Below are 13239 nucleotides of genomic sequence, written 5' to 3' on the forward strand. Positions count from 1 at the left end.
GATTTCTGCATCGACAATGAACATGGTCTTCTTTGCACCTGATAGCCAGCATGGTAGCCAGTCCGTAGTGGTGGGGCCACCATGTACCCTGTTTGTTGTAGTCCCCTGACCACACAGGGATTGCTCTGCTGATGATGCCTGCGCCGTTAACTCCCCATGTATGCCAAGGGGTAGACGCCCAGCCCCCTGGGGCACCAGGACTCCCGATAATGGCCATCCTGACAGGTGGCCTTTGCTGCAGCTAGGCGGTGCCCATGGGGAGGGCCCCTGGTTGGAGTGGGTGGCATCAGGGCAGATCACACGTGATGAAGTGTAGTCCATCATCTCTTGCTGGTGGTGAAACACCAGCAGTCTCTAAGCGATGACGAACTCGATTAAATGCACAGAAGTATGACCCCAAATCATTCCCCTCCCTGGCCACACCATGGGAGGAACATCAGGCTAAAGATGGCAGCGGATCTTATTCGCCCCGGTACCTTGTATGTTCAAGAGCTGATGAGGAAACTTTCATGACGATGAAGCCTCAGTTTTTTGTTAAGCATTTAGAGGACAAGTTCAGGGAGGTGGAGGGCTTAAATGAGATCTGTGTCAGTCTTGATCAAAACAGAGTCCTCTGCCACGTCACGGGAGTTACTCACTTCTGACATGGAGGGGAATGTTTCTGTAGCCATCACGCCCCATAAGAGCTTAAATATGGTCCAGGGTATCACAGATACCTTCTTTTGCAGTCCAACGATGAGCTGCACGCCAATTTAGAGCAGCGAGGTGTATATTTCATCCAGTGTGTCCACTGGGGTTGGAAGGATAATCAGGTTGCCACCAGTTCCTTCAACTTGGCCTTTGAGGGTGATATGTTGCCCGAGAAGGTCAAGGTGATGGTGTACCGGTGTGATGTAAAGCCCTATATCCCTCACCCAATGCGGTGCCTTAAGTGCTGTAAGTTTGGTCATGTGTCTTCCTGCTGTACTTCCAGCATAACATGCCAAGATTGCAGACGCCCATCACATCCCAATATTCCATGTGCCCCACCTCCCATCTGTGTCAGCTGTGGAGAGCACCATTTGCCTTGCTCCCCTGACTGCAGGATTCTCCAGAAAGAAAGGAAAATCATGGAGTACAAGACCCTGGACCAACTGACCTACACTGAGACTAAGAGAAAATTTGAACATCTGCTGCCTGTGCGTATGACATCGTCTTATGCTGCCGCTACAACAGTTTTGGCACCATCAGCTCCGCCAACCCAGGTCACCTCTCGGAGCCAGAAGAGTACACCTGCCCCCTTGACAGTGGGGGGCATTTCTGTCCCTGTTGCTCCTGCACCACCTACTTCAGGAGCAACACCCCCTCAACCATCAGGGACATCCGTCCCCATTTCTAAGCTGGAGGAGCGTAAGTCCTCTTCGGGTTCTCTCACTAGGAAGGGTCCCCTGGGACACTCCATTCCCAGGTTTCTTCTAGTGGGAAAGATGACACCCGCCAGTGTCTGAAGAGCCCAAAAGCAGCTGGCTGTAGGGCTTCATGCTCATACCCAGTCCCGGAGACTGAGCCAGTGAAGTCCTCCCAGCCAGGGAAACCCAAGGAGCAGTGAGAGAAATCCAAAATGAAAACTCCCAAGACCAAGGAAACTGTGGTGGCACCCAAACCACTCCTACCTACAAGCTCTGTGGCTGAGGATGGGGTGGAGGTTTTGGTGCCTGCTGAGGACCTAGATCTCGCCAGAACCTCAGACACAATGGATATAGACTGCTCAGGCAATAAATCAGAGGCAGCGCATGACTGAGGAGTAAACTGCCTCATTAAATGTTCCATGCCTTCCCAGTCTCACGATGTCATCCTCCAGTGGTGGCAGAGCTACGGCAACTGTTGCACTTTACACCTGCTACCTGCATTGCTCTCCAGGAAACATGGTTCCCAGAAATGCGGATTCCTGCCTTCCACAGATATAAGGGATATTACATGAACCATAGCGACTACAATAGAGTGTCAGGTGGAATTGGCATTTATGTCCTAAACTTGGTCTGTAGCTGAAGTTCTGGCTGTCAGAATAAGGATGATGTGGGAAATAACTGTCTGCAATGTATACCTTCCTCCAGATGGTGCAGTACCCCTGAATGTATTAGTTGCACTGATTGATCAACTCTCTAAACTTCTCCTACTTCTGGGAGATTTTAATGCCCATAACCCCTTGTGGGTTGGTACTACGCTCACTGGCAAGGTCAGAGATGTCAAAACTTTACTGTTGCAATTCGACCTCCTCCTCTTACATACTGGGTCCACCACACATTTCATTGTGGCTCATGGTAGTTACTCGGCCATTGATTTATCAATTTGCAGCCCAGGACTTCTCCCAGCTATCCACTGGAGAGCACATGATGGCCTGTGTGGTAGTAGTTGTTAGTTGGTCTATGGAGGAACGTGTTAGTGGAGTGGTGATAAGAAACAATTGTTCCTAGCAATTAATTTCAGTTTGAAAAAGGTTTTTTGTCCCTATCAGGTGGACTTTTTATGTGCAATTTTAAACCCTGGACATTAGTTTTATTTGTAAATTTATTTCCTACGGAGATTGTATAATTTTACGGGATGTAACACTCAGTACTCTAACAGTCTGTTTATGTGTACTATTTAAGTGAACCACACAAAATTATATGCTTTTGTGTGATGAATAGTCAAATGCTGCAGGCTTTGTTTAGTGCAGTAAAATAAACTAGAAGCATTTAGACAACACTTATTTAATTGTAAAAATAAATGTTATGTAGCATAAATTAAAAATTTCAAATCATTTTTGCCTTGATCCCAGTTTAAACATCGGGCTCCCAGAGACCCCTACTTGTGGTATGAAATGGAAAAAATTTCCCATGCTTCATGACAGAGCATATGGGAACAATGCAGGAGACCTGCACCGCCATACTAGCCAGGGTCCTAATGGAGGTGGTTTGCCATTGCCTTCCTTCAACTGTAATGGGGACATGATGATGATGATGATGATGATGATGATGATGATGATGATGATGATGATGATGATGGGGACACAACAACACCCAAACATCTCGGGGCAGGTGAAAAATCCCTGACCCCGCCGGGAATCAAACCTGGGACCCAATGCTTGGGAAGCGAGAATGCTACAGCGAGACCATGAGCTGTGGAGCTCGTGGCATACGTTGCAGAAAAGTCTCCTCTTGAGTTATGGGTTAAATGACTTCCATCTGTTGATACACTACCAAATACAGCAAGAAGCGAGAACGCTACAGTGAGACCATGAGCTGTGGAGCTCGTGGCATACGTTACAGAAAAGTCACCTCTTGAGTTACGGTGTAAATGACTTCCATCTGTTGATACACTACCAAATACAGCAGCGGCCTCATTTGTACTGTGCGTACAGTTACAATGCAGTGAGGCCAGTACACTGATGCTAGCAGTCAAATATGTGTTGTTATGGGTGAATACTATCGATGGCCACTTGGAGGGGTGTGTCACCAGGTTTTAAGTATGTTTGTAGTTGGCTGTAGGTGTATGAACTTGCAATAGTTCCCATTTCAGTAGTGAGAGGTTGGCTGTCATCAGTATGCTCTGATGACTGACTGTGCCCTCTGGGAAGCTCTTCATAACTGTATTACGCTGTAAAAAATCATTTACACACATCTTTGTCAAATTACTTTGAAAAAATTACTTCACTACAGTCTTGACACTATCGTATAACATTTCATTGTAGTTTCTTTGGAAAGGATGTTGAATAGTTAACTGTCTACTCAGCAGAATTTAATGTAATGCTGGTGGTGAGCATTGCTTGAAAACTGAGAAACCAAAATGAAGGAGAGTTAAGGCCTAGATAGCAACAAGCTCAGTGTGCTGACCAGAATTTGCTTAGTGAGCTACAGTGCGAGAACAGAAAGATTAGGGAATGGTTCAAGAATGGACAAACCAGCATTTCAATTTGTCTTTGTGACGGTAATCTCACATTTTTGCTGGTAAGTAGTGTGGGATAGGGTAAGGATAACCTGCTAACATGGAAAACACCAAGGAACGCACAGCCACATAGTTTGTCGATTGCGAACATAATTTGATATATAGTGGGGTTATACAACGTGATGTCCAGTCAGAGCTGGGTGCCTGGTGTGGCGGCTAGAGTCTCGCAATCTACTAACCACTGCACAATGTGAATTTCCAACACACCATCCTACAGTTGACCATCTCATAACCTTGTCAACCCGTGTCATTTCTGCGGAAATAACACTGTACGTGCATTTTTTGACCCGGAGAAAATGTAAAATACTTGCTTGAGGACTGGTATACTCCGTACTCTCTACACATGGGGCTTCTGAGGTTGCCTGCACCATTCCCTTCAGGAATTTTTAAAAGACAACTTTCAAGGTACATAAGGGTTTTGCTTGTCAACCCCATTTATCCAGGAAAATGTTGTGCCTCAGGGATCCGTCCTGAGTGATGTCCTCCTTGCTGTCACCTTTGATACTGTTATGGCCTGTATCTCGCAGGGCATATCGGGCTCCCTTTTCATTGATGATTTTTCGATCTATTGCATTCTCCCACAGACTGGTCTCATTGAGCAGCGTCTTCAGTGATTGTCTTTACTCACGGAGCATTGACAAAGGCTTTTGCTTTTCCACTGACAAAACGGTTTGTAGGAATTTCTGGCAGTGCAATGGGTTTCTTCCACTGTCTTTACATCTTGAGCCTGTTGCTCTTCTGTCTGCTGAAACTGTGAAATTCCTGGGGCTCATGCTTGATAGGAAATTTTCTTAGTCCTCCCACATCTTACTTGGCTGCCTGCTATACCCTGTCCCTCAATGTCCCATCAACAGCACTTCCTGGGGAGTGGATTGGACCTTCCTCCTCCAGTCCAACAGATCCCTTGTCCATTCAAAACTAGGCTATTGGTGTTCTTTTTATGCATCCATCTTGCACCATCATGGCATCTGTTTGGCTACTGAAGCATTTTACGCTAGCCCAATTGAGAGTATGAATGCAGAAGCTGCTGAATTACCACAGTCATACTGGTGTGATGTTCTCCTCAACAGGTGCACATGATGTTTGTCTGCCATGCCTGGCTACCCATCCTCTACCCTCTTTTTTGATGATTCTTTTCACCACCAGTGTTAGGTGCATCCTTCTTCTGTTACTTCCCTTTTGGCTGCTGCTCCAGCTGCTTAAATACATGCTACCTGACACTTTACCAACCTCGGCTTCTTGCGGCAGCCTGTGTTCACTCCAGACTTCATAAGAACACTAATCCAGATTTGATCTATTGCATAAGTTTCTCAACCTTCGCACAGAATGTAGCAATAGTACATTTGTGTACACTGATGGCAGTAAGACTGATTGTGGTATCACGTGTGCCTTTGTCATTTGCATTGACAAATTTCGGTACCAGCTTCCAAAACACAGCTAAGTATTTACAGCAGAGCTCTTTGTTCTGTATCGAGCCACGCATTACATTTGGCAACACAGGCTTTTCAATTGTTATCTGCTCCAGTTCTCTCATATCCCTTCAGGTCCCCTGTGCTGCACAAGGTCCATCCCTTAGTGCAACTTGTTCAAGAAAGCTTCCACTTGCTCACTCTTTATGGAGCTACTGTGATGTTTATGTTGGTACCTGGTCATGTCGGTCTGATCAGAAATGCAGCTTCTCTTGTTGCTGCCAAGGCAACAGACTACCTCAGCCTGTTAGTTCTTCCATACCGTCTGATGATCTCTGTGTTGCCATCAGTCCGCATCACCACTGGTCCCCCCTTCATGGGAACAAGCTCCAGCAAAGTCCATCTGCTTGTCATCAGCCTTTGACAGTTTGGCATTTCCTGACAGAATTCCCTTTTTTCAACCACTTATCTTCTCATTTATGTTTGCTGCCTGAGTTATTACCCATTTTAGCGAAAGCTCCACAGGCGGTTGATCCTGTCTTACCTTTAATCTATCGTAGCAATACAGCAAATGACATTTAATATTTAGTTCAGGACCTCTGTTGTCTCTATGGAAAATTTTATGCAACTTTCTCCACAAGGAATTTTTCAGTTTTAACTGTCTCTCTTCTGTAGATTCGACTTAACGTGCACTTACTTTTAACTTCTTTTTTGTCTTAGTTTTCAGATGCTCTGACATGGGTACATATGACCTTAGTTGTTCTTATGCCCTAGAATAAAACAAATAAAACAATCAAAGTGTTAAGAACATACTTGATGGGGTTTCTAAAAACAAATTCAAATTCAAATTGAATTTAATGAAGATTTCAGATGTGGAAACCTTTTGCAGCTTTGACTGGGCTCCCTTTATGAGTGCTGACAGGAAATGCACAATTGGGTTCTTTAGAAGTGAAGCAGTGTTTCTTCATGTATAAGGAACTATTGAACTCAGTGTCCATGACTTGGTGTGAAAACTGAAGTGATTTGTGTAATCTGATATAACAGAACCCTGGACATGGGACAAAAATAGTTAATGTAGCTGATGTAAATCAAATAAAGTAATTCCATTGGCACCTTTTGATCTGTATTTTCAGAACCTTCTTGCCCCTTTGTGGCCATAACTTATGGCTTAAAATCCTTTTACTATAACCATTTTTTAGGGGAAGAGTAAAGGAAAAAATATGTGAATAATGTACTTGGCTAAATGACATACATAGATAATTTAAAAGTAAAATAGTTCATAAACTGCAATAAGATATTTGTGCTGTTACATTGTAGTGGTAAAATTGAGCAAATTGGAATATATTTTGCAATAAATATTTAATTATCAGTCCTTTGCCTTTTAACAACGACAGTATTGCTGAACAGCCTTGAATTCTCTGCATAACAGTTACTCTTGACACATGCACTGAAGACTAAGTTTATTATAAATCAGCATTGTACTGTAAGTGACAGTTGCATGGCATTAGATTGTTAGCCATCTGCCTCCGGGCCACCCCTCTTACAGACTTTCAGGAAAACCAAGCAGATCTATGCTGATCCATCTTACTTCTTCATCACAATTGGACTTGTAGCAATATAACTGATTTTAATTCTGAATATTGTCTTTTTAATGAATAATATAAGATGATTTGAATTACTAGCACATTAGTAAATCCACAAAACATTAATTCTTACTGCAAAAATGTGTTTAGTTCATATAAGTTGTTAAGCTTGGATATATTCATTCAATGGTGTCATGTTTCTCTAACTAAGACTCAAGAAATTGAAATTCCTTTTCAAACTTAGTGAAGAGGCAGGACATTGAAAGACAGTAAGTACCATCATATAAAATCAGTGTCTTTGACAGGATTTAGATCTTGTTTTCCTGTCAGCTCTCTCACACTACCAGTTTGTTGTTTTACTCCTCCATTTGGCCTCCTGTCTCTCTTCTGCATTCTGATTCTCATCTGAGATCATGAAAACTTTGTACTGCCTGTCCCAATTTGTCATTGGCATTGACTGAATTTTTAAAGATGATTTCAATATTTCATTTATATTTACTGATTTAGCCTATATGACGACTGCAGGGTTGTCTTACTGACCTCCAAACTGGGAGACAGTGCCACTTTCTTCCAAGGTTGTCTTCAGTGTGGCTATTGTGTGAGGATGAACACTGTGAGCAGCAACATACCTTCCAGCAGCAGGTCAAACATGTTCTTTTATGCAGTTCATATTGATGCTCAAGCTAACTGACTATGTGCTAGAGTGCCATGTGAAATGTATATTTACGTGATGAGCCTCATATGGTTGAATTTTGTTGCAAGAAGAATGAAATAGTCACCTACTGCTCCAGTGTAAACTTAGAGGTGGACTGTGGTGTGTCTTCCAAAATGTGGAGTTTCAATGGAGCAGTTAAAACACTGTAGGATAGGAGAGCTCATGTCAAAGAATTGGATAAGTAGTTCACTGTGACTTTTCATATTAGAGCACAGCATTACACATACACCTAAAATTAAGTAGCTTGTCCCCAAGTTGACCTGGAAAGGAAAGTTGCTACTCACCATTAAACAGAGATGCTGAGTTGGAGGTAGGCACAACAAAAAGACTGTCACAAATATAACTGGTTATAGTAGTTACAGGCACTCCTTTTAGGGTATGCAGTACTGTAGTCCAATGTAACACAAATGAATATTGACAAATACTTAACACAGGTTTGTGTATGCTTTTACTTCCAGTTCCAAGAACATCTACCAGCCAGTGCAAGCAGCTGCTTTTTATGCCGTGAAGTGGTGGGAATTACAGGGACTCCCATGACTGCCCTCACCAACACCAGCAGAATTAGCTTCAGCCAGAGGCTGGCTGAAATTATACATATGAGGAACGTAGAAATTGACAGAAAAGGAATGCTCTGTGAAGCATGCTGTTCTGAAATTAATGAGATAGATGAGAAGGAAATGCGAGTAAAGCAGCTTAAGAAATCAATTATACTTCGTGTGCTCGCCAGGGACCCTGATTATGGTAAGCACTGCAGATGTTCCACAAATGAGTCACATTATCTGATTTTTAGTGTTTATGATAATTTTGTCTTGAAACAAATTATTGTGATTTCAGCACATGGGAAAGGGTGGGGAGGGGAATGGTGTGATCATTCTAGTTCAGAGTGGTTTATGGCGGTTATGGAACACTGAGAACCCTGCTATTTTGGTGGAACACCTTGCTTATTTTGAAGGTTAATAAATGTAAAAGACTGAGAATCCTGTTTTATTCAGTGATTACTTCAATTTTCAATTATAACAAACAACATAGAGATCAGAACAAAACAAAAAATCCTTTTGCAGTTTTCCAAAAAGTTTTATTGTTCTGGTATCCTGGTTGGAGACAGTAAGAAAATTATGAAACATGTCCAGTGAAATGTTCTAAACAGCATTACTCTCCTTTGATTTTCATAGCATTTACTCGTGTGCTCCTAAATCCAGAAATTTAGGTGTAAAGAAAACAAAGTTCACAAGAGGTGGCATGCAGTATGGCATCTGAACTACAGAATTCTATATACTGTGCACCTAAATGTGTTAATCATTGGCCTAGTTCTTTGCAACCTTCATCAGAAACAGCTTTGAGGACTCATGTCTTTGGCACACATTGCAACACACTTCTGTGCTATACTGTTGTTTATTACTTCCACTATCTCTGAAGGAGCTGTGTCAGTGTGGGTTTTATCACAAATGTGTTGCTTTAAATGAGTGGTTCCTGACTGGAAACAAAATAATGCAAAGCTGTATATGTGGAATACGTACCTACTAGACGTGATGTTTCCATCGCTAACCAATCAAATTGTACTCTATACTTCACTGATTAGATCCCCCCTATTTACTTCCTCAATGTGTATGCATTGATTCCAGTCTTACTGCTCACTGCATTGGCTGTCCCATGTTGCAGGATTATTTACACATACATGAGAAGACATTACTGGATGTAGCCAAGCATTATAGACATATTGAATGTCTTCGGAGTGAAACATTATCGAGGCCTGATGAAAGAAATTTGACTTCTACTGCAATATCACATTGAAACAACTGAATAGTGACACATGAAAATTTCATTTGCACTCTGGGTATCAGTCTGTTTCCTTCCTAACCCAAATCTCCACAGTAGTGTACCCTGTATATTAGCCTTCTTTGCTTGCGGGTCTACTATATTTCTGTGGGATATCTGACATTGCAGTGCATTTGGACTGAAAGGCCAATATTACATCAGGCATGAATATTTATAAAAGTGTGGTGTCTGTTCCTTTGGATGTCTATTTATTAATTAATTAATTAATTAATTAATTAATTTATTTATTTATTTAGCATCCAATAGATCACACACGTGATATAGGATTTGTCATTTGGTTACACGTAACTCATAACAACACATACACAAAATAAATGGGCGAACATATACAAACAGCCAAACAAATTACATACACATAGTACATAAGTAGTGTACAAGAACTTATTACACAAAAACAAAAGTACGTGCTCATGATAAACAATTACAGACCATGAACTACGCCTTGTACACAAAATGTATTACAGATGATTAACAGATTTTTCATAAGTGCCATAATTATGAAGTTGAAAACACAATTAAATTAGTTTAAATTTTTAAAAAAGTAAGTACAGGTTTCAATCCACAGTCTGAGACAGGTCTTTGCTTACTCTAGTAGCATTTTTCCATCAAGTATTTTTTTTTTTACTTAATGCTTGAAATTATTTTTACCTTTCAATTCTTTAATTGCCTAACATGTTTCTGACTTCTAGTTTTTGCTACATAGGGAATGTGGAAGTCTTTACAATGCCTTGTATTGTGATCATGGTAGCTTGAGTTGATTTGGAGATCGCAGTTATTTTTACTGATCATTTCCAGGCATTTAAAGATATATATAAATTGTATTGTCAGTATCTTCAGTTGTCTGAATAAGGGTCTACAGTGAGTTTGTGGTGGGCTGTGTGTCATGATACGAATAGCTCTTTTTCGCATAATAAAAATGTCATTTAGTCTTGACCTGGTTTTCTCCCCAAAAGCTTGTGCCACAGCTAGCAACTGATCGGAAATAACTAAAGTACACCGCTCTAATATATTCCTTGCTACATACCCTGGATATTATTCTTAAGGCAAAACATGCTGAGCTAAGTTCCTGAGTAATATAAAAACTGTATTCATTCCAGTTAAAATCTTGGTCAATTCGCATTCCCAGAAACTTCGTGGTGCACATTTTTTCTATTTCTTTGCTATCCAGCATAAGGCACATATTTTCCCCTTGTCACTTTCTCCCTTGCTGTATAAAGTTCGTTTTCTTTCTATTTAATGTCAGCTTATTTTAATATAACCATGACTGTATGTATGAGCATTTTTTCTGCTGTAGTACACAGTGATTCTTTTTTATCACTAATTATGATACTCGTGTCATCTGCAAATAGTAGAATTTTGGCTGAACTGTCTGGAGCCTGCATATCATTGATATAAACTAGAAATAACAATGGGCCCAGAATGCTGCCCTGAGAAACAACTATTTAAATTTGTTTTGGTTCAGATATGGGTTTAAAATTGTGAAGATTCTCGGATGACCTCAGCTCAACAACTTGTGACCTGTTTTGCAGATAGGATTCAAACCTATGTTTAACGGTACCCCTGATGCATATTGCTTCAAGTTTCCCTAGTAATATTACATTGTTCACAGTATTGAAGGCTTTGGCTAAATCTAGATTAATTCCAACAACCTGTTTATTTGACTCAAAATTTCTTACTATTGCTGTGCAATATGGCTGTTTCTGTACTGTGCCATGTTGACTGTTATTTATTAGTTTGTTTTTCTAGATATTTTGTAACCCTGATTTTCATAAATTCCTCAAGTATTTTGGAGAAGTATGGGAGGAGAGATATAGGTTGGTAATTTTCTATTTTATGTCTGTCACCATTTTTGTGTAGAGGTATCACTTTAGAGATTTTATTTTATCCGGAAATATCTCTTCACTAAGGGACAAGTTTGCTATGTGCACTATAGATTCGACAACACATGGAGCAATTTTTTAATTATTGATACAGGTACATCATCCAAACCAGAGGACAATTTGGATTTCAAGCATTTAATGACTTTTAGAACTTAATGCTCGTCTGATGGGATTGCCATCATGCTGGTATTTACCATTGGGGACATCACTGTTAATTGTTGCTTCAAGTAAGGGGAATATTAACAAAATAGTTGTTTACATTATTTGCCATGGCATTTTTTCTGTGGGAATATTTTCATTATTTTTAAGATGGATTTCCTGTTCTATAGTTTGACACAATTTTTTTTCATTTTTCTTTTTTACCACATCATTCTGGACTTGTTACTAGCCTGCCTTATTAATCTATCATTACTTAATAATTTTGCTTTTGATATTACTTTGCGGTAAGTCTGTTTGTATGTTCTCACATACTCAACAAACTGCTGATCATGACATGTTTTTAACTTTAAACTTAGTAATTTCGTGGTTTCACTTGACGTTTTAATTCCGGGTGTACTCCAGGTCCCTTTGGATCCAGATGATCTGTAACTCAAAAGCTTTTTTGGGAAGCACATTTCAAAGTATGCCATAAAAGTGGAAGCAAATGTATTGTAAGCATCTTTTGTGTTTGTTTGTGCCAAGACCTCTGGCCAAACTGCATTTTTAACATTATTTTTGAACTGATTACAATTTTCAGTAGAGAAAAATCGTTTGTACTCCTTTTTATTTTCCCCTCCTTGAGAGTTGCAGTGAGATTAAAGGTTAGTGCATTATGATCTGATAATCCTATATTCACATTTGTAACTGCAACTTCATGTGTGACCACATTTGAGAAGATGTTATTTATTAGGCTTTCACTGGAATCTGTTGTTCTAGTGGGAGCTGATACGTGGGGAAACAAGTTGAAGCTTTTAGTATGTCTAAAAACTTGTATTTTACTGAACTCTGGACCAATAGATTAATATTAAAGTCACCACAAAGAATTATGGCAGAGTTCTCATTTGAGAAAAATGTCGAGCATTTCTTCCAAATTCTTAAGAGAGACTTCAGTATCTCCAGATGGTGATCTGCAAATTGCTGCAACAATTACTTTCTTTTCTATGATTAATGGTTTAGCCTCATATCTTAACTTAAATTTAAGCTTGGGATTTAGATAAATGCATACACCACCACCTTTGACATTTTTGCCTATAGTACTGACTGGCAAGTTTATAATATGTGTGACCAAAAGGACTTAAACTATATCTGTACATTGTATATGGCTCAGTCACAACTTCTGTGCATGTCTATGACAGGTGGGGTGGGCAGCCTATCAAGTTAGGCTGTGGTCTCCTGATCTCACATTTTGTGCTCGCTTACTCAGTTGTGCAGGACTCTGACACTTGTCTCACTCCTCTGTCAACACAGCTTCCCTTTCATGTCGTTTGTCCCCTAACACTGCAGTCAGGTGTCATGTGGTGTAACTGTTTAATACAATGATGTATTATATTCTGTACCTTATCTTCTATACTTCTTCTCAAACTCTGTTATAATTACTTTAAAATTCAAAATTGATGCCTTTGACGCATCACATTTTTATAAATAACTTACTATGTCGCTTTTGACTTAACAAATTATTTATTCCCTTCATCATCACACTCGTGAACTACACTAAAAGATCACCTTCATTCAGTATAAAAGAGACACTCACAATAATTTTGAAGGTTCCTCTTCTGTGTCTCACAACATACGTCAGTTGTTGAAATAACTCCTTCAGCAGCCTATTGCTTTACAGGACAGTGTGGTGACCCCACAGAATACTTATTTTAACACAT

This window comes from Schistocerca piceifrons, chromosome 2 (assembly GCF_021461385.2).
Source record: "Schistocerca piceifrons isolate TAMUIC-IGC-003096 chromosome 2, iqSchPice1.1, whole genome shotgun sequence".
NCBI classification, from domain to species: domain Eukaryota; kingdom Metazoa; phylum Arthropoda; class Insecta; order Orthoptera; family Acrididae; genus Schistocerca; species Schistocerca piceifrons.